General features: G+C 32.9%; 1 protein-coding gene and 1 non-coding gene across 3 annotated transcripts in view; one reads left to right on the top strand and one right to left on the bottom strand.

The window, feature by feature from the left end:
• Sdc (Syndecan) overlaps window positions 1-22,483 on the bottom strand; it is a 213,509-nt gene that overhangs the window by 44,605 nt on the left and 146,421 nt on the right. The gene's annotated exons all lie outside the window — the stretch shown is intronic.
• On the top strand, window positions 290-362 carry TRNAV-AAC (transfer RNA valine (anticodon AAC)). The gene has a single exon. It is a non-coding gene; the product is annotated as a tRNA-Val (tRNA).

Raw genomic sequence — 22,483 nt, 5'->3', positions numbered from 1 at the left:
CTGAGAAACGAGTGATGTGGCACTGTAAGCATTCCAAGACATAATGGATTTTATTTACAATCACTAAAAAAAATATAAATAATACGCAAAACGAATAAAACAGCGATCCAAGCGAACGAAAACGAAAATTACTTTAGTTTTCATATTGTCGTAGAATTGGTTGTGAGTTACGTTGCATAAATAATATATTTAAATGTAATAATTATTAAGAAAATTATAATAAAATAAAAATTTGTAAGTCATATTAATTTAGCCGCTTGCTATACGTAAATTTATTCAACTCTGTATAGTTTCCGTGGTGTAGCGGTTATCACATCTGCCTAACACGCAGAAGGTCCCCGGTTCGATCCCGGGCGGAAACATAACTTTTTAATAAAACGTTTTTTATTTACTTATTTTTATTCTTTTAAGTTAAACTGAAATAAAGAAATAATTAAAAGTAAATATAAAAAAATTATATTCAGGTCGCCGCGCCGTAGAGCATCACGCTAATTGCAAACCCGTCGGTTGTAAATTCGATTTCCACTCAGCTAAATGAATTATTTTCCTTTCCTCGCTGTGCTCTAATAACAAGACAAAACACTGCGCAATGTCTCAAAAATTGGATATACATAATTGGATAAACGGAGTTAGTCTCAACATTTGGGTCCCTCTGCCTGCTCTGCCATAATCGGGATGCAGCTTGAATCTAAAGATATATAATTATGTACCTGTATGTATAGTACGATATGTACTTATAAGTTATGCCAGAATAAGCTTCAGGAAGTTCGCACGTAACATATGTATGTTGGTAGTCTTCGAGAGTTAGTCTAAAGTCGAGTAGCGGATTTAATTAACTACCTTTTGTGTGCAGAAACTTGAGATCCTCGGATTTAGTTAAATATCAAACCCCCATTGTGTGATATACGATATTGTCCTACGCTTGAAATTTTAATTACATTTTCTTAGATCTCATGTTTAAATATGTACTTTAAATGAGTCAGTACCACGTTAAGTTACTATTAAACCACACGAAGTGTTCTGAATTCTAGCGTGCAGCGGAGAGCCGGAGTGTTAGTACTAGGTTCCCTCAATCTATTAAATGAAAGTAATTAATCATAATGAAATTAACTCTAGTGGAAAATTGGACCTAAAACCATTGCATTTGCAATCAGCTACTGTCCACTAAGCATAGCCTTACTTACCTCATCACCTAAACCTAAATATTTCTCAGCTTACCTTTGTCCCACTCTACCAATCTCAGCCAAATGTTCAAGGATCTTATTTTTACCAATTCTATATTCACAGCACGTAGTAATTTCGTCGACGATTTAATTAAACATCCACTGAGACATATTTCTACTTCATTTGGCGTACCAAATTAATTGAATCCCAAAGAAGACGTCCAGGTATCTTAGGTTAAGAAAATTTATCGGCTACTGTTATTTATTTTACATAGAAACTGCAAGAAAAGAGTCAACGGAGAAAGGATAGTTTAGAAGTATAGAAGCAATAAGCATGGTTTCTGCGTGAAATTTGCAACCACAAACATTGTGTGAATGTGCCTTTATAGCCTTTGGTTGGCCACGTCACCGATTATATGTTCTTGAGGTTATAGGGAAACCATATTAATATGTCAAAGGTAATAAATGTATATTAAATACTAGCGAGCCGCTTGCTGCTTCGCCCGCTTAAACTACACAGTTATTTATTTACTTATCTGAATTTTTTTATGTTCTAATTATTAATTTTTTATTATCTTTTTTATGTTCTAAGAACATTATAAAGACAATATCTATTCATTAAAAACTAAAGTTTCAAAAAAAATTATAAATATATGTAGCAATTTTATCGAACAAAATACTATTATTTCTGAACCGTTTGAAATAAAACAAACACTAAGTGTTAAGGAAAGTTTGTCAAAATACAATATTTATATCGGTTAAGCACACGACAAAACTGACTGCCTGTATTTATATGTATAGATATATATATATATATATATATATATATATATATATATATATATATATATATATTATTTTCATTTCTTTCGTTTGATTTAGTTATTTAAATTCAAGTTCTTTATCTCATTATTTCAAATAAATACTTACATGGGGACGGAGTGTCTTAACACGAGGTTCCCTCTGCCTACCTTGCTGTGAGTGAGATACAGCGTAAAGCTTAATTGATTACTCTACTATTTGCAAGATGAAGCGTGAGGCAACAAAATACTTTAACATAGTAGATTAAAAGTAAAAGCTTTTAAAAGTTCAAAATTTCCAAACAATAACACTGTCAACAGATTAGAAACTTATTTTTACAGATCATTTCAGAACTGAATTTCAATCAATTAAATGGAAAAATCGACTTTATTCCATAGCTTTGTAGGATTACAATTAATTTACCCGAGTAACAGGTAAGAGGAACTCGCATAGGTACACTATTGAACAACTTTTGCGATTCGAAAGTGGATCATCGAAATTTTTCTACGATGGGTTTTGACTTTTTTTTAATAAAAAAAATGCCACATGTTCGGACGCTGAGCAATTGCCGTTCATCCGGCCTCCATTTCTGCATCTATATTTTTTATTTAACCAACATCAGGCTTAGTTTCGATTAATAGCTGAATGGTTCTGGATTTTTGCTTTATATATATTTTTTAATGAAAAAGCGAATCCAGATTTTAGTGGAACACATAATATCAATTTCTCATATACACATATTTTCAAGTAACTCTTTTAAAAGCAACTTTAAACTTGAATAAATAATTAATATAGGTAAAAAAGTACAGGTAAAGTTAATAAAACTACAAACTCGCTTTTCTACATCAATGCTACACATGGTACAGCAGGAATGTGTTATAAATTATATGAACCTAAGCTTGAGTGGTTTACTAATATAGCTCTGAAGAGTTACACTATTCACGTCCTGGCTTCATCTCTAAGCTCCAATACTTGTAATTTTCTTAGAAAATTTACATTGACCAAATTTTTGCATACAAGGTTAAATGTATTAAAACAACAATTATTTTTTTCAAATTTAATTATATTAATCAAAACTTCATATAATTTTATAATATAATGAAAACGAAGTAAAAAATCAAATTTAATTAATCAAATCACAAAAGGGACAGGAGCTAGTTACGTGTGGAGTTGGGGCATATTGTACTAATTAAGTTCTTCCTACTTGTCTAGAACTGGGTCGGGGTCGAATTAAACGTGGTAATTCGTTGAGCTCGAGTGTTCTTATGTAAAAATCTGTTTTTTTTTTTTTTCAATATAATTAAAGGAACGAGTATAGATTTACGATAAAATATATTTTTAATATCGGCTAGGAAAAACGTAAATTAAAAAGAAAACTAAAATAATATGTTATTAATAAAAACAGCTTGTTTGTTGGTAAAATTAATTTGGAACTTATTGATGCACTCTTAACTGGATATTTTTTAAAGCTATAAATTAGTATTCTCGTATAAGTATTATATCAGAAAAAATATTAATAGTATGGAGACCCTCGTGACGCAGCGACGTAGTTCTTTTCTAACTCGCAGAATTTTTTTTTTAACTGGTAACACGACAAGGCACGGCGTTAAGTTTGACCACCACGCAATGTCACGAAAATTGGGGGAAATTGGGGAGCAAAAAGGGTATCTCAATACAAAGTTTTCCTTGCCTACCCTGCTAAATGCGGGATACAGTGTGAAACTACAAAAAAGAGTCTCAACTTGGAAATAAGTACTTATGTTAAAAAAAATAGTATTCAAGGAAACTCAACTTACACCGCTAGTGACCTAAAAAGGTCTAGTCTTCCACAAATATCGTTAGAAAACCTTGTAAATTTTCAATATACTTAATCCTTATCGATGAGCGCAGGCAAGCGCGATCTGAAGAGCACTTTAATGAGTGTTCATATTTTACACGCGCCTGAGTAATTGGTATTTCATTAATATGATTAAAATGTTTTGAGGGCGATGAAATTTTGATACAGTTCGCAATTTTGATATAGTTTGCATTTTTTGACTCTTTATAGTATAATGCTTATACGAGTAGTTACTTAAAATAAATACTTAAAAGTAGATGTAGAGTGGACCAAAATGTTAGTATTAGAATTTATTGTTTTAGTGCCTTTCATTATATAAAATCTAAAATGTATATTGACTTATAACAGAAAACTATTCTTATACATTTATCATATATAGCTTAATCATAATTAAGCTTTTTCTTTATGTATGTAATTTGCCATGGCCATTGTTGCACTTAAAAAATCCAAGAGTTCATTACTTATTAATAGCAATTATAATGATAAGATTAAATGTATAATATTAAAATGATATAAGATGATAGAAACAGAACCCATTGTAAGTTCAGTTTCATTATATGAATAAGATGATAATGAAGATGATATATGAAAAAGTTGGCAGGGAAAATCTAGTGTCAAGACACTGTGTTTTCTATCTGAATTTAAGCCGCTGCGTTTTATCTATCATAGCGCGGAAATAGAAATAATTAATACCCACTCAAGGCCACTGACCTATGGCCTAAAAAACATAAATAAAAGACAAAATAAATTAACAATCCTATTAAAAGAACACTTATATGGCAACAGTAACATAAATGATAGCAGCCGGTCGGGTCAGTGCGCTTCGGGGTCGCACTCTCCCGCTGCTCAGACTTCGCTGTGAATTGTTATTGACATAATTACCTGTATCGATCTATTCTTGAATGTTGTTGATTATAATTAAAAGATATTTTTTTGTTTTATTTACGAGATAATGGCTTAATTAAGCCAATTAAAAAAGAAATTTGAGGTATTTAATTATTGAATTATTTATTTATATTTACTTATATACTACAATTTTCAGGAAGGTCAATTTTGAATACCTGTGATTTTTAATGGGATTACGGAACTCATTGTGAAAGAGTCCGTCTCGCACTTGACCGGTTTTACTTAAAATTATTTAACTTTTATATAATTTTATATACATATTATACATAGAATTAGATAGACTCTGTCATATATAAAATTAACAAGACCAGTAGTGGAATATATGTACCTAGTGGTAGTAAAAAACAAATTTATATGAATGGGAAAGCGTGTGCAAATTACATTTCTTTTTCATCATATCGCGGCCTGTTTCAATGCGGTTTATTATGTTTTCCGCCAGTTCTGCATTTTATTACATCGTATCGTGTAATTTTAAGCTAAAATCTTTAAAAATATATGTAGCGTTATATTGAGTGTATACCTATTATGAATAGTTTTCTTTGTTTTAGTTCTACAACCCTGATGTGTGCTGTACACTACGTGAAGCTGACTTGATTTTTTAAAATAGATACTCCTTTAAAGTAGGCCAAAATATCCTTATTTTTTAATACTTCTATCAACAGAATTTAATAGGTATATTTTATATACCTATACTATATATAAAGAAACCTAGGAACCTAGTGTTAAGGCACTTTATTTTAAGACACTTCCGTTCCTAACTTTTCGTCAATTTCTGGAGCGCGCTTTGCCTCCTTACCAAAGCGAGTATATCATAATATTAATATTCCATTTCCTCAAGTGGGAATCGAACCCACAAGCTCATGCGTTTGCATTCGCATGCTTATACATTTAAATATTAGAGAGCGAGTTAGACAGACTGATGTTTATTAGTTGGCGTTATTTAATATTAAAAATATAGTTTTAAGAAAGGTGGCGCAAGCAGCTGCAAAAACTCCACAACTTCACAATGTAATTTCAAGTGAAATGTGCTGTAAATCTTAGCTGTCGTCTGCATTAACCACACTTGGCTTGCGGCTTAGAACGCACGCTACAGAAGGACGAGATTGTAAATAAATTGAAGATACGCTATAATAGTTATACTTTTTTTTAGCTTCACGCTGTATCCCGCATGTAGCAGGGTAGGGAAAGGGATCCTAGTATTAAGACATTCTGCTTCCCACTCTCCTCCAAATTTTTGGAGGCATTGCGTGTTGAGTAGCGGATCTCAACACAGCGTTTACCATATCAGAAAAAAGTATCCTGCATGAGACAATGTCGTTACGTTTTACATAAGAGGTTGTCAGTAATCCTCATATAAAATAATCAATTGAAACTTTGTTATTATAAATTCTAATATATATCCAGGAAGCTTTAAATTTAACTGTGACAATTTCAACTAACACGTTATACAGCCAATCAATCAAAAGCCGAAATCAAACAACTGATAAACAGGAATTGTCAATCAACCGCAAGCGTTTCTGGTCACTGCACATATTTTGAGGATGGGAATCGAACCTAATACCTGAATTTATGAATATGAAAATAATTTTTACTTATATATATTAATTAATATACAGCTATAGAGTTTGTTTTGTTAAACGCGCTAATCTCAGGAACTACTTGGTCGAATTTTTTTGTACTGGATAGTCTATTTGGTATAGGGCATGGAAATCAAGGTCTATACAACGCGTATTTTTTTATATAATCTACTGTAGGTACTTGCGATCAGAGTTAATTTGGACCTTTTTATTTGATCCAAAAAACTAGTAAATAAGCACAGCTAAATAGTTGCTCATGGCCTATGGGAAAGCGTTTGCCTGTTGTGTGGTAGTCATCACATTCCCCACTCGGGGAAGTAATTGATTATACTATTTGCATTCTTCCGCCCTGTTCGACATACCGCGGCGTTAAGTTCTGCGGCCCAACACCCTTCTAAGAAGAAAAAAGCGTAAAACTGACAAAAAAAAAAGCTCATTTAAATGCAGCAAAACACATTTTTATTTGCACAATTTTTTTATATTTACGGTTTTCATGAAAATAGTTATTTTATAAAAAAATTAATAGCATACTATATATTAATGTTAATTCGAAACACGAAAATAATAATAGTGTACGAGATTGTAAAAGTTGCATAATTCTGTGTGCTCAAAGTTTATATAGTTCGAAACGCGGACTAAGTCACTTGAGTTGTTATTTCTAACGAGTTGGAAACTTATACGTAGCTGTATTTAATATTTAAAAAATAAGCCTTATTGTGCTCTTTCGACGTCTGATTCATTCTTCTGGTATAGAAGACGGAGAGAGAGTATGACCACATGCTGTACTATATTCTTTACGTATGGGAATACGTATTGCGTCGTGGCCAACAGGCCCAAGCGTGACAGGTTGCGACATTCGAGGAAGTGAAATATTTATTTACGTGTATATTTCCTTTTTTTCGCTCTGGTGTCTAGGCAAAGCGCGGCGTTGAGTTCTGCCACTGAACACGCAATGCCTCCAGAATTGGGCAGAAAGTGGGGAACAGAGTGTCTTAGCACTAGGTTCCCTCTTCCCTGCCCTGCCCGTGATACAGCGTGAAGCTGATTTAGATTTATTTTTTTTACCTAATTATATATTTTTTAACACAAATTGCGCTATATTTCTAATGGCATTACTAGTAAGCTAGCGCAGCGACCCCACATCTTAGTATCTATCGTGTGTAATTGCACTGTCACTCGACTTCATTAGCCATCTTCTCGTCTGCCCTTTTTCCGTTACGTCTTTGATGTACGTTTTATCTCGTTTTTAATTTGTGGACTAGGTTTTATAAAATGAAAGGATTCATATGGAAATGTATTGCTATCGTAAGCATCGCTTACGATTTTGATTTCTCAAAAATAAATTATAAAATTTCTATTTTTTAATGTCCTGTAGGAATTTGGGGGAACTTTCTCAAAAAGCTCCCTTACACTCCCCAAGGACACCACAGCGTTCTGTGTCGCTTAGTTTCTGATAGAGAGATATACTTAGATGTTTGGTAGGAGTTTCTGGGAAAACTTTATGTATAATTTAATTTCTAGTGCTGAATACTCCGTTTTATCTTAATCATATCAGCATATTCGATGCATTCTGTATCGATCTCTGTCCTTTGAATATTGAAGTTGATTTTAATGTATTTTCGGTATCTAATTGATGTATTGCATTAAGTTCAAAGCTAATTTGCTTTGAATGGCTTTCAATGGGTTTTGGGTGAAACTTAGAACATTGCTTTCAAAATTATTTGGTTCAGTCCAAACAGGATTAAGTTTTGCTTAATCATTACAAAAGTTTTGATTAACATATTACAATTTGTAAATAAAATGACAGGGAAATGAAGAAATAATTTTATAGAATTTAAAATTTCAGTACGTTTATTTATTTCTATGCTTTATCCCTAATCCCCTGAGTGCAAATCGAACCGACAACCAAAGAGACAACCGCAATTTTAGTCAGATGTTGTGCTACGCTACGAGAGCTTCAAATATTTATATGTTAATCGGACATTATACTTTTCTGTCCCAAAATCTGTAAAATTCCGGCCAAATTATACGCTCCAAAAGAGAAAATTATTCACAGCGGCAGACACCTGTCCTTTATAATTAAAGAAATAATGTCAGTTACGATTTTTCCAACATAGCGTATGTATGAAATATTCATATTATGCGTCTTTACGTTCATCTAGTTTATTTATATGTATATTTTCACGAATAGTATTTTTGTCAAATTACATAATGTATCTATACTAATGTTATATACCTAACAGAAGATTTTGTTTGGTTCAACGCCATAATGTCAGGAAAAATATTTGTATGCTAGTTCATTCGGCTAAAGGCAATTTTACACCACATTTACTATTTCGATGTAACCAACTGTAGCTACCTGCGGTTAGAATTACCTCTGGCATTTAGCATACGTCATACACAACTCTTAGTTATCGCTGGTAATACTTAACTACTTTAAATATAATAGACATATACTTTAAATGTGTACTATGATGAAATGAAGATGCTGAGGTGGATGTGCGGCGTAACGCGGTCTGACCGCATACGCAATACTTTCATTCGAGGTAGTCTTGGGGTCCGTGACGTAGCGGATAAGCTCCAAGAGCGTCGTCTGAGATGGTTTGGCCACGTTACGCGCCGGCCTAAGAACTATGTCGGATGCAAGTGCCTTGCTATATCAGTTCCTGAAGTGAGACCTCCTGGACGCCCAAGGAAGCGCTGGCTGGATGTCGTGATGCAGGACATGAGAGCCAATGGTCTAATCACCGAGGACGCAAAAGACCGTGCAAAGTGGAGTAGGCTGAGTAGGAGGGCAGACCCTGACAATAGCCGGGATTAATGCCAGGAGGAAGAAGACTTTAAATGTGTACTATCTATATGGAGGAAGAATGTAATGTACTTATAGTTTTTTTCGCTTAGGGGTTACTATAAGAAAAAACTTCTTTACATTCAATTCTATTCGATTCACTCTGAAAATAACGGGCCTACCAAGAATATCAAAACTGGACTTCTGCGCTTTATCTACCTTCCAGAGCGAGAAAAATATAATAATAATAATTGAAATGAGAATAATATACACAATAATTATTAATCCTACTCGGGATAGGAATCGAACTCATAACCGTCGCGTTGATAGTCAGATCTCGTGCTTTTGTACCTTCTATAAGATTAATTGCTGGCATTAACCTTATAAGTATATATTTTTAATCAAAATTTCAAATAAATAAACACCGGTACATATCAATTCATAGATAAATGAAATTAATCATTTTAATCTAAAAATTACAAGTGTTACGTATTGTAACAGGTGTTTATGTTTATAAATACTTTTTTTAATTATTAAAAAAAAAAGTATTTTAGTTTTTAGTGGGACTTTACTACATATTAAACTATTAAGCCTTCAATCAATTAAATTCAATCTTCAATCCAATCAAAATTTCAGCTTTGCTAAAATGAAGTAGGTAGGGTCCCTGGCATCTCAGTCTTATAATATATATGTTTTACAATTTTACTGATAACGCCTATTATATAAACATATAAACATAATCCTAAGACAAACTAGTGACGTAACTATAATTAAATTAAATTTTTCTGCTCAAGAAGATATTTTATTTCATAATTTATAAACACAAATCTTGAAAGCTTATATAAGATAAAAGTGCTACAGCAAATAGTAGAAAAAATTAATTGAAAGTTGGCCGTGAATCGTTTCTTAGAAGTTTAATTGTTTTCAGGTGCTTCAACTTTTAATAGAGATCTGTTCTTATTTTTCACTGTGAGTACTTTTTAAGTTTTTGCTTTGTAAGAATTGGAATATTTAATATTTATAATATAAAATATTCAAATAGTACACTAGATAAGTATTTGACAATTGATGAAAAATTACGTATTGCAAAAATGCAAAATATAATTATGCCAATGGTGAAAGAAAAGAGTGTTCAAAATACTAAAGGAAGGAGATGTAAAAATCTTTAGTACCACCGAAGGGCGTTTTGTTTGAATGCGAGACATTGCGTGTAAGCGGCGTAACTCAACACCATAAAAGACAATGTTTAGCCAAGGAAGGGAAATGAAAATGGTTTATTTCTCTGAGTGGATATCAAACCCACAACCATCGTGTTCACAGATATTGTACTACTACTCTACTCTACTCTACTGGTGGTACACAGTCCTAATGGAAATAAAACATTGTTTTAAGATATTAGGCAAAATTCTTAAATATAACTGAAACTTTACATTTGATCATACAAAGAACGACGGTAACGACGAGTTAAGCAATTTTACAAGTTGTCATGACAAAATATAATAGCCAAAGACGCGAAAGTAAGCTACCAACTTTTAATTAATTCGTCCTTGTAAAAGCTTCTTGTTCCAACGTAATTTATATAAGACATAACGAAACAAATTCAGGGATAGGTAGGAGAGTAGGTAAACAAAACTATTTCTGAAATCCTGAAATTATATACATTTTTAAAAAATAACAAGTAATTATCTCGGCAACTTTTGCAGAGCTATCTCGGAGATAGAAACGAGAAGTTAAAAGGGAAATTGAATAATAATGTTCGCGACAGTCCGACTCTCGACTGATAATAAGAACAGCTAAAGTCCTTAACCTGGCTTCGATAATTACTATACAACTCCAGTCGTTTTCTCATCGCCCGCCAAAGGAATATAGCGAAACTTCACTGAATGCCTTTATTTATATACCATAAAATAAGAACCTATTGAAATCGGAATTAATTTAGGACGTCGAAAAGACTTCGATAATGGATTTTGTGAGACGGGTTTGTTATAACTTGCACAATAGAAGCCAAATAATTGAAGTTCACTGGTGAAATAGATGGTGTTTCTATGATATCGCCTTCCATAAAGTTTTACAAAGACAATTTGTTCCAGGCTGCCTTCAAAATATTTAGACAAGTATGACGGTTCCTTTGTAGCATGTTTGCAGTAAGCCAAAAATTCAAATGGCAATTTTTCATTGCGGATTATTTGTAAATCTGAATATGAAAAGCAGTAGTTAATCGTTATATGAAATTTACCTATAGCTTAAATTGTATTGTAGATTAGCTGTGGCCTGCAACATCGTTTGCGTAGACTAAACATAAAATTCCGTGTTTTTGTGTTACCGTAGGAATTTCGAGAAAATAATTATTATTGCGTCTATATATTTCCCAAGGAATCTATTTGCTAAATTTCATCAATCGACGCTGCGTTGTTACAGTTATACTTCTCTGCCAGTCACTCAGTTTTATATACATACTAGTGGACTCGGACGCGGCTACGCCTGCTTCAACTATAAGAATATTTATTAAATATATTCATGAAATTATTTTCAATTCTCAATAGAATTAGTAAGAAAATATAAGCTCAAATAATCAAAAAGAATAATAAGTAGAGATACACATTATTAGAAAAAATTATCTGAGTTATTGAAATGAACTAACAAAAGGATTAAAAGTAACTAAAGGATAGGTATTCTTAATATTAGAAAAAGTACCTAAAGTTTTCCGTACGTGCGTACATAGATATCGACTCTACGAAATAACTAAACATTTCTCTCTATTAAGTAGGATAATTTTAGCGGGCAATATCAAATAAAATAAGAAGAGAATCAAAGTGTATTTTAAATTAATTATAAACAACAAATAAAGTTCGAAAATGTATGAAAATTCATAAAACCGTCAACGTCATCTGCCCGTTCGCGTCGTTCATACTGTGCCGCCCGTTAGGTGGCTAGGTCATTTGGAATCAGTGACATCTCCTTAATTATTTATTAGTATGTTACACAGTAAACTATAATTTCAATCTAGATAAAATGCTAAAAGTGACTATTATGTTTATTTTCATAAGGATGAATATCAAAACGTCGCGGTAGCGGTCGCGTAGCAACGACGGTTGTTATTAACATGGCAGAATAAATTGCATGTCAAATTAGAATGTACTTTAAAATATATTAGTATATATGTGTAATGTAATGTTATATAGCCTATAGCACTTCTGAAGAATGCAGCTTTTATACAAAACAAAAACAATGAAAATCGGACCAGTAGATCCAGAGATCTTAGCGTTCAAACAAACAAACAAACAAACAAACAAACAAACTCTTCCGCTTTATTATATTAGTATAGATTTATTTAAACAAACAAGATCAGCTGTTGAAAAGTAAAACTCAAAATTAATTTCGAAATGTATAGGAGGGATATGCCGTACGTGAAACATTGCTGCATCATCGTAACTTGTAATATCAGTCCATAGCAAAACACTGGCATTGTTGCGAATCCCAACAGAAATGCAGGAACGAAATTAAAAGTTGACGAAACAAAAAAAGAATCCCTCGAAAGCTTGTTCATCAAAGAATTTGAGCTACGATCTAGTTTTTCGAAAGTTTGAAAGTTCAAACTTGGCTGTATTTCCGTAATGAAAACTGGGAGAGGCGATAATAATAATGTTGTAAGTAAGATCTTTGATTTTGGGATTTTTTATACATTTTAAATAAAACTTTAAAACTGGATTATCGCTAAATATACACCATTAATCATTTGAAAGAAACGCTATTAGTGTTCAAAACAATAATTACCGCGTAAAGTTTAGATTTTTTACTTATAACAGTCTATATTTTGAAAAGGGTGGTAGCGATTCAATTTATCCAAAAACAAGTCTATTTACCATTAAAGTCTATAAGACCGGTCGTGGCGTAGGTGCACAAGCTTGCGACTGTAAAGGCGACAGGTTGTGCGTATGATTCCCACTCGAGAAAATGAAATATTTAATATTTCCATTTAATGGTAACAAGCCGCCTCGCAACACGGAATGCCTCGAAAATTTGGCTGAAAATGAACGGATGGTACGGACGGTAAACTAATCCCTAAGAAAATAAAACCTACCGTTATGTCTTTACCTTATATATAGGTAACATATTCAACGTGGAATCTTTTCGAGAATATTTTTTATGACAAAACAAGCGACTGTTAAGTCCGATTTGAATGAAACGTTGCGCCCCGACAATCCAATTTAGCTTTGCTTTGTGAATGTAAATTACAATCGCGATTCTATATGCATGCTCTTGTACTACTACAAGTAAATATGTACGAGTGTACTGACATAGAATGAATTTGTCGGGTGTCAGATACGGAATGTATCTATCTATTGTTTATGTCAAGTTCATGAAAAATTGAACAGTGTTGTTTAATTTCGTTCGTTAGGCAGTAGGAACTTGATAACGTAGTGTTACGACACTCCGTTCCCCACTCTACGCCAAATTCTGGGGGCATTGCTTATTGACTGGCGAAATTCTACGCCGCGCTTTACCAGATCATTACCGTGAAAATATTAAACATTTCATAATATTCATTGACACGTTCGTGCCCCTGCGTCACAGCTGACCTCCAGAGATTCAACGTATATTTATTTTACATTATCTAGATTTTTATCGATACTATGATTTTCGCAATGCGTAGCCAATACTTATAAAAAACAACAACAAATAATTCCAAAAGTTACATTTCGATGTATGTGGCGTACAATTTGTTTTTAATGACTGTTTTATCACAATAATATAATAAATATAAAATAAGGAGTATTTTTTATGATCTTTTGTAAAATGACTTTGATATGATTTATTGTTGATAAGAAAGTAAATGTTTATACAAAGAACATTTGTTTTAAGCAATAAACAATTTTATATATAAAAATGTTAAAAAACCTTTTATATGTAAAATCCTTTTTTTAAATTCAATTCATTTGAAGAAAAGGGCACGTTATTACTAATATTAAAATTTATATTTTCATTTCTTCGCTTTGGTGCCGACATTGAGTTTCACCACTCAACACACATCCATACTTGACTCTTAACCAAACCGGAGAAATATCTAAAGAAACATTCTCAAAATCGCTATCAGTATAATAACACTGAGAACCATTGTATGTTTTATCTCATATCAAAAGATTTGTAACAAAATTTTAGAAATAAATATCTAAAAATATAACTTGGAATGAAGTCGGAAGACATTTTCTTTGTTGAGAGAACTTTTCAAGTCGACTCGTCATGCCAACCGAACCAACGTCTCGTCGGATATTCTACTGTCAAGTGTATAAAAATAACTGCATTAAAAATATAAAATTCTTTAATAGAACATTTGAAATTAGAGTTTTGATTCGTTCATAAATTTGTGTGAGTGTAACGCAACGATTATGGGTTCGTTTCCCACTTGGGAGTACGAATTATTATTTATTAATTATGTTTTAATTTCGTCGAAAAATCGGTAGAAACTCTTGTTTTCCTATCTTGCTCTGCGGGATATAGTGTAAAATTAAAAATAACTATATATATTTTCAAAGTGCTTTACAATATTCAAAATGTTAAGCACCCGGCAAGTCATCAAAGCGGCTTAAAATAATAAATATATCACATCCTTAACAAAACTAATTAAATTCTATTGTTAGACCTGACCGTTGTGCCCGTCCCACACCCCTCGTCTTTCATTTGCAATTAAAGTAGAGATACAACTCAATTGAACCACTAATTTCTCGGGCTGACTTTCCTCTAGGAATCAACACTAATTGACAATATTAGACTAGAACTAAACTGAAGAAATCGTTTATCTAAGAATTACTAGTTCGAACTGAATAATTACATTTAATTGAGTAATCCATATATGGAAGAAGGCTACAGTCTGTATTATATGACATCGTCATGTATGATTACGTCAATCATTTCGTTGATGTAACCTATGGCCAACGGGACCTTCTGCCAGAAGAGTGCCAGAGCTACCTCGGTTCCTTAGAATGTGTCATAGGTACATATATATTAAAAAATGTACCAGTTGTCACAGCTTAAGACATATGTATGTATTTACTTTACTTAATTCATTTACATCTTATTAATATATATCAAATAAAACTTTGTAAAGCCACCATCAGAAAGTTTGATGACAGCAATTAAGTCATATGTGTGAAAATTAAGGTAATTGTTATTGAGATGGTTAAGACAACTGAGTTCTTAATGTCACATGACATTTGAAACGTATATACGTATATTTAAAAAAATGTATTGTTATAATTGAATTAGAGTCCGAGTCCTGCGACGCGTTGTGGGTTCGACTCGAGGAAATTAAATATTTAAGTTGAGTTCCTACTAGCTACTCAAAACGCAAAGCCTCCAGAATACGACGGAAAGTGGGTGACGTCTCAATGGGAACGGACAGTTTTAACAGTTCCTCTCCCAGTTCCCTCTGCCTATTATATTATAACAAATTACAATTTATATTTACGCCATATATTTCTGAAACATTATGACAAAAGAAGCTGCCGTAGTAAAATCGTAATGTACATGCGATAGATGTTGAATTCCATTACTTAACATACAAGGCATCTAAAATGAGCGAAAAGTGAAAAACAGAGTGTCTTAACACTAGAGAGATAAATGAACATAACTATATAACAATAATAAATTGAATTGTTAGCTTACAAGACACTGCTTTTCTTCGCTTACTCTCTTTTGAGGTCTGCTTAGATGGTTTTATATTCAAACTAGCGACCCCCTTGCGGCTTCGCCCGCTTTTACTACTGGATTATTCATATAATGTATGTTTGCAAAGCACTTAAGATAATGTGAAAATTAATTAAACCCTAATGCAATCCGCATTTTCGTAGTTTCAATAAGGATTTTCCAATTGTTTTACACTTAAAGGATTCCAAGGATTTTTAGTAGGTACCGAAATTTTAAATCTGTGCTACTAATCTTTTCAAGTACTTATTAAAATATATTTCAATGACCATTTTTAGATAGTTAAATGACTATTTTTAAACGGAAGAAATTATAAACAAAAGCCTACCTACTAATAACTACTACAAAAAATATTAAACCAAATATATCGCGCTGAAATAATACATTCAACTCCGATTATCCAATACGTGCAAACGCATCTAAATCTTCGTTGCTATACAGGCAGGCGGGTTTTTTTTTTCGAGCTTGTGGTTAATGCTTAAGAGGGTATTCTGTCCCTGATGAAAAGCAAGCACTACGTGGCTGCCTGTGAGGAAAATTAAATAGAATGCATTGGCCGGGAATCGAACCCGGGCCGCCCGCGTGGCAGGCGAGCATTCTACCACTGAACCACCGATGACTGCTCATGACGCGCTTGTATAAGCAAAACGTCGCGGGGCGCGTTTCGCAGCAAGGATGTTTTGATATTGTAACAACTTCTAAAGTACTTATTAAAATGAAAAAACAGTAAAAGACAGTTTTGATCTACATTAAATGGCCAACGTAACTAATATACTTATTTATATGCTGAGAGTAAGGGATAAGTAAAACTTGAGTCGGCACAGCTGATGAGTCAACGGCGTGATGTGTCAACAATTAAATGCGTTTTTCTCTAATACTACTCGCAATTTCGAAATAGTGTAAAAAGCAAATTTTATCTTCGTTTAACGTAGAAAATTAATAAAGTATTTTGAAGGATAAGGATTAATACCATTATGGAAAAATATACCTCACAATAAAAAATATATTGAAATTACTATTTTTAGACAGAAATATGATCACTACACGTTATTCTTAAAATATAAAAATATGCTCTCGCGGACTTTTTTGTAGATCTTATTAAGAGGAACAATACTCCAGTACATTATTTTCATGTACGACTTACCATTAAAGCAGCGCATGCGCGAAAGTGTCTCAACGGATAGGACTTTAGACACATTTATCGTATTTATGTTAATTTACATAAGAATGTACAAATAATAAAGTATATATAAACCTTCCCTGCAAAATACTCGACCTAATGGTGAAAACCGCATAAAAATCCGTTGGGTGGTTTAGAAGAAGAAGAGTTAGAAAGTTCAGACAGACACGAAAAGCGACTTTGTTTTATAAGATATAGGATAGGATAGGATAGGATATAGGATAACACACGTAGCAATGTTTATAATATGTAAAATAAATGTCTTTTCTTCATCCGTTTGGTGAAAGTATAGCAAAGTTTCTCTTGTTTTGCCAGCTGACACCCCGTATATAGGTAAGTAAAATCAAAAATAAGAAAGCTCGTAATTTCTTTTTCTGTTCTATTTTCTTCTTGCATTAACATAAAAAATATATATTACGATAATGGACAACAATTAAACTAATAGCTTAATATAAATTGAAATTAATAAGAAAGCTATAAAAAGTCACGAATGGTAAAAATTATTAAACTGTCTGTAATATACAGACGAACTTTAAGTGCGCTCTGTAACTGGAACCTATAGCCAATACAGACTGTATTACTCAATTTTTATCCCAAATAGGGTGTCCCTATGTTAGAGGTTACAGGACATCATAATAATTTTAACAAGGAATTAAGTAAATTAAATAAATTAAGAATTTCTTTCCTTTTCATTTTTCCTGTCCTGTTTTCCTTTTAACAAAATACGTTTTATAATTTAGTATATCAATATGAAAATATACCTACATATAAAAATATACCTATATACCGTGTTAGATATCTATTGTCCAAAGTACATTACCTATAAATGTATTATCAATTATCTTGCATGTATATGCGAGATACATCCATAAAGACTTTGATATATGCAAATTAGGTACCTAACATTGAGACACTCCGTTCTTATTAAGACTTTCGTCCTTCACTTTCGCCGAATTCTGAAGGCATTCTATGTTTACTTCGTTACCAGAGCCAGGATAAATCTAGGTAATTGAAGAAAATACATCAAAAGTAAAAATACATAATTAAAAATAATAATAATATATTTATTAACAAATTATGAATAGATAGTTTAAATGCTTTTGATAGAGAAATGTTAATAGTGTGACAATAGTTGATTTCAATCATAATGTGGCGTATAGGCATTCCCAGTGGCTTTATCCTCGTATCTTATCTTATACATGTTGTATCGACGTATTTTATTGCGCAGTATCGTAAATGTATGTATAATAAATACTATAATTTAAAAAATCTGAATACTTTAATTAGGAAGTTTATGCAAGTTATAGAATTAGATAGAAATTATTTCTGTTCTTTAGAGGAATAGGATAATACCTAACAGCATATTGATGACTCCATGAAACTCCGAACAGCAGGTGACAGAAAATAGATTGTTTGAAACCAACTGTCCATCAACTAAATCTAAGATGGCATCTCTACCGTAATGGCACTTAGTAACAACGCGCGCCCACTCAAACACCCTTCGGCTCGAAAATAAATTCCTTTAATGACACACTTGCCGCGCCTTCCAAATCATTTTCATAATTTCCACTTTTCGTATAAAGGCATTTTCTTCGCTTAACTTTAACAGCTTAGGTCGGAGACGTTCTGACGTTTGCGACTTTTTAGTCCTTTCAATATTCAATGAAATACGCCTGTGACAATACCGATCCGCTTCTACTTTAATATTTAAAAGCAAAATGACATTATTATTCGATAAGACTTCTGTGACTCACAAATATTAAATAGTTTTATTGTGTAGTGTATCTGCTGTAAGTAATTTAGAATGCTTTCATGCTTGCCATATCATTTACTTAACTCTATATCAATTTCATAGTAGGGTAGTTAAGAAAACCTTGGCACCTATGGTTAAGACAATCTGTATCGCATAAAACTCAAACCACTTCCATTTTTCATTGCATTGCATGTTGAGTGGCGGAACTTAGCGCCGCGCTTTGCCTGGTTACCAGGGTGTATATTTCATTCCTCCGAGTGGTAATCGAACTCACAACCTTCGCACGTTTATGCCCCTGCGTCACGACAGCCTCATCAGCAGAATTTTCAAAAAATCTCTTTATTTTCTATCATGTTAACTCGGTACTACAATCAAAGATATGTGAAAGCATACCCAAAAGTTTTCTCATCGAGTTGTATTTAAATCTACCGTCACCAAATCCAGTAGATCCATATTTAAATCATAATATACGTATTACGCACGAAACAGAATAAATTCAAATATAATTTCCATTTGTTGTCTATTTCATACGGCTGATATTGCACAAAAGCTTCGTAATATGTAATAAAATATTCCTTTCATGTGATATTTACTAAATATTAAACCTAATCTCTACGTAGAGAGCAAACATATCTTAATATTTACATCAAAGTGGAACAAAACTCAATTTAACTCTGATAATAATATCTGATTTACATAACAAATAATCAGCACGAAGGTTGCGCCCAAAATTTACATATACTAAATCAATTTTCATATGAAATACTGGTACATTGAGACCTTCATGGGGTAGCGAAACAATGTACATATATGCGACAGTTGTGGATTCGACTCCCATTCAGGAAATATATATTTTTTGGCGCGGTAACAAGAGAAAGCGCAGCATTAAAATCCGCCACTCTAGACGCAATGAATGGCCGGAAAGTGGAGAACGGAGTGTCTTATCACTAGTTTAACTCCATCGACCCTTCTATATCGTAAACATACTCTAGAAATACTCTTTAGTGTATTACAAGAAAACGAATATGAATACGAACATCAATTCAAACAAAACTTATTACTCGCCCAAGCCGTATGCAAATAGCTCTATCACATTTGCCAATACCAACGTTGGTGCAATTTAACTTATTTCACTAACCTGTTCCACCTTTCGACTTTTAATTGAATTCTATTTGATTGGTCGCACGGAAGCCTTAATTACATTTTGGGCTCCTTTGTTGGGTGTTTAGACGTGGCTTACTCTAGTACTAATAATAAGCGCCTTATTGTAGCTAAAACTATTGTTGAACGTTTCAAAATTTAATATTGTCAACGTTTTATTGAAAAAATCTATTAAAATTTAATTAGTTTAATATGCAGTAAATATATAAGTATATTAATATATAGATGATAAAATATTAAAATTGTATAATCATTCTGGGTCATCTTAAAACCATGTTAATGAGGTAGGTAGAAATATTTTTTGTTTATCCGAAATTATCATGTAGGATATGGATATACTACATATTTTCATACATATCTATTATTTATCATTATTATAATAAAATCTTTCGAGGTCCCCTTTTGACCTCTTGTACCTCAAGGCATTCATGTATATTAAACACAACCATTTCCATTATAATCTGAAGCCTTCTGACTTAAGCCTCAAAGACAAGACAAGAAAAACTCCAGAATTGTAAATACAAAAACAAGTGAATCTGATTTTTGGCAGAGCATCAAAGGATGTGGCGCTGTGTCACGAGGTCGGCGGCCCTGTTCGTCTCTGTCAATTATCTCGTACGTTACGCTTATTCGTGTGCCGTTTAACAAGAAACAAATGGGTACCAATCAATATAGCGTCCCGTAGGGAGCGCTCGCTACACTTGCTTTGTATACTTCAATTATCAGCATTTGATAAAACGATATATAATAGATATTTTGTGAAGTTTAATAAATAAAAAAAATAAATATTAAAATCCAAAAAACTCGATTGCGTAAAATTACGAAAAAAACACCGGACAAATGCGAGTAGGAATCGCATACCGAGGGTTCCGTACCAATTTCAGGATTGTATGTCAAATATACATCCATACTCATTTTGTATGAAATGAAGTACAGTTTAGATGTTGATATTTCATTAAATCGCTAAAGACCGCAACACGTGCCGCTCAGCCATTGATTACTTTACTGAGCTCCTTTGATGGGTGTTTAATAGTTAAAGACATTGGTGCCAGTTTAATCATTTAAACGTTAATAGAGTTATGAAATCAACAGCATCTGATAACAGTAATACAATTCAAATTTGACAAAATACCCAAAACTCAAGCCCGTTTGTTATATATTTTTAATTATTCAGTACCAACAAACAAGTACACGAATTGAAATAGTTTGTTACTAAATAGGACTTTCATCTCTGTACAGGGTTTGTATAAGCATTCACAAAGTGAGTGCGGTGAGACCCGAGCCACTCATTATAAAGGGACAGGCGTAGGAGCACCGAGCACGTAGACGCGGAGGACGAGGGCGAAGGTCAATACTTTGATGTCAAATTACAAACGTTACATTAGAATTGCTATTTAACATTTCACCACGTTTACGTGACACGTACGTGTTACGTAACATTTCATTTTTAGTTGAAATTAAAGCATTTTCTTGATTGTTATCTATTTCAGCTTTATGAGGCCCGGTGCAGGACATAGGCTACCTCTAAGGTTATCTACAACGACTAGTTCTAAGTAATTTTTATATAAGAAAAGACTATTATCGATAATCCATTATACCTATTAACATTATAAATGTGAAACTTTGTGAGGATGTGATACCGTTCAAAAGATACAGCATAGTAACAGACAAAACGAAAGTGGCAGCCTCCAGTCGAAGAGGATTCTATCGATAATGAAAATGGAAGTCTAACCAAAACAATCAAAACGACATGTTCTCTTGTTTTAACATATTAAGTATTAACTAACAGTAGTAGTGCAACCTAGTGTTATAACACTCCCTTTCCTACTTTGCGCCTACGATGTTCCGGTTCCTTCAAGGCAAAGTTACAATTATCTACAAAAAGACCTATAAATAACAAATAAGCTCTTACTAGAAAATGAAGGTTTTCAACTCAGTACTAGCACATTGTCTTGATAAGATTACATCTCGTCTCAGGCAGACGTGCCCTAATCAACAGATAGGCTGTTGATATGGGGCCATTAACGAAATTGCCTCCGATGACATTACATAGCCAATCGAAGGCTTTCGTTAATGTGAGTAATTGTGAAAGGTTTCTGTACTATATTTGTTGCTATGATATAAGTAATTGAAGCCTTTATGGCGCGGGATAGCGTCTGTTTATAAACGTGATGGTTGTGGGTTCGATTTTCTATAATGAGTTTCTTTTTAACTTCACGCTGTATCCGGCACTTAGCACATAGGGTAAGCAAAGGGAACCTGGTACTATTAAGATACTCTGTTCCCTATTAGTACACCTTTATCCTCCATTTTTCGCCAAATAATTGAGGCATACAAAGTTGAGTGGCAGCACTCAACGCCATGCTTTGCCGACACCGAAGAAAATTAAAATATTAAATATTTCATTCTCTCGCGTGAGATTCGAACCCGCAACCATCGCTTTTACAGTTGCACATTTATAATCCTGCACCACGACGGCTTTAGTGGTAGTTAAGTACATATGTATTATGAACATATTTATGTAGTAGTTATTTACACGTTATATGTTTATTTACTTAGAAAATTTTTAGTTTGTTATTTTTAATGAATTATTTCTATTACTTTTTGTTTATAAT

Source organism: Heliconius melpomene, chromosome 10 (genome assembly GCF_056956725.1).
Source record: "Heliconius melpomene rosina isolate 202511_hmr_F chromosome 10, ASM5695672v1, whole genome shotgun sequence".
Taxonomy (NCBI): Eukaryota; Metazoa; Arthropoda; class Insecta; order Lepidoptera; family Nymphalidae; genus Heliconius; species Heliconius melpomene.
Note: the sequence above shows the minus strand (reverse complement) of the source record. Positions and strands in the feature narration are given on the sequence as shown.